The sequence below is a fragment of the Chrysochloris asiatica genome, unplaced genomic scaffold (genome assembly GCF_000296735.1).
Source record: "Chrysochloris asiatica unplaced genomic scaffold, ChrAsi1.0 scaffold00051, whole genome shotgun sequence".
Classification (NCBI taxonomy): Eukaryota; Metazoa; Chordata; class Mammalia; order Afrosoricida; family Chrysochloridae; genus Chrysochloris; species Chrysochloris asiatica.
The window spans coordinates 9,878,955-9,880,475 of record NW_006408569.1 but is presented as its reverse complement, the minus strand read 5'-3'; positions in this window follow the sequence as shown (position 1 = coordinate 9,880,475).

Here is a 1,521-nt window from a genome sequence, read left to right as displayed (position 1 = left end):
GAAGTAACTGACCCATATATCGTTTGTTATTCAACTGGGAGGAGTTGCAGTGTTCCCAGGGCAATAAGAGAAGGAAAGCTCTATTGCCCCAACATTTTCAAGTCTCTGCTTGTATCATGTCTGTTAATATTCCTTCATCCAAAGTAAGTCACAGACCAAACCCAGATATTGACTCTATCTGGTAGATTCAAGACATACACTATACCTCCTGTTGTGAAGAGATGCAAAACCTCATCTCAAAGGGGCATTCTTACAGGACTCTGTGATCATTTTAACCATTTAACACAAGGTAAAACCAATGAAGCTTCTACATCTCCATATAAAATACCTAAATCCTCCTCTTTCCTAAGGAACACAAAAGTAATTCACTACCAATGCTCTATCATCAAGCACAAAAGTAGATATGTAATACAGAAAACGGATTCAGTCAAATGAATTCAGGCTATATTTATTCATTCATTAATTGGTTTGTTTAAATCTTCATGGCCTATTCCTTCTCGTAGGGAAAAATAAAATAGCTAATTTCTGAAAGTATAAGAATAACAGATTCTAACTTAAGAAAGTAAATTCATACATTACAGATAGAATGATATTGTAATTATATATTACTGTAGATACACAGGCCACATCTGTCACACAGTATTTGACATTAAGATGCTAAATATAATTAGTCTTAATTGTATATAGAAATAGAAGCCTATATCCACATGTGCACATTGTGGACATGTATATTTGTAATTTGTAAGAATCTAAAGAATAAAGAGGATATCACAAATTATACTGACACACTTCACCAAGATAGACTTTGAAGACCACTCAGGATCTGAAAACAAAGACCTAGCCACTGTCACTATTTGAAGTACAAGAAATCTTTTGATTAATCATGATCAAATGAATATAAATTCTTTATTCCAATGAAGTTATTCTGGCTAGGATTTATATCTATTTAAAAAGCAAATAATAAAGTTATGCAAAAATGTACACATGTAATATACAAACAATAACTAATATAGAATAAAGCACACATAAATATATACTAAAGGAGCTCTGGTAGCATAGTGGTTATGAATCGGGCTGGGAACCACAAGGTCAACAGTTCGAAACTACCATCTGTTCTGCGGGAGAAAGATGAGGCTTTCTGATTCCGTAAAGATTTGCAGCCTCCGAAACCCTGTGCAGGGTCAATGAGTTGGAACTGACTCCACGGTACTTAACAACAACAACAAATATCTAATAAGTGGTATTGAATGAATACATGTTTTACATTTGAATAGAATATTTCAAAAATATTTTACATACTACAATTAAAAAAGACATGGTGGCACGGTGGTTAAAAGCTCCACTGCTAACAGAAATGTTGGCAGTTCAAACCTACCAGTCACTCCTTGGGAAAAAGATTCAACTTATATAAAGACTGAAATCTAGAAATCCTACAGGCAGTTCAATTCTATCCTATAGGGTGACTATGAGTCATAATCAAATCAAAAACAATGGGCATTGGGATCAATGAAACTTCATAAT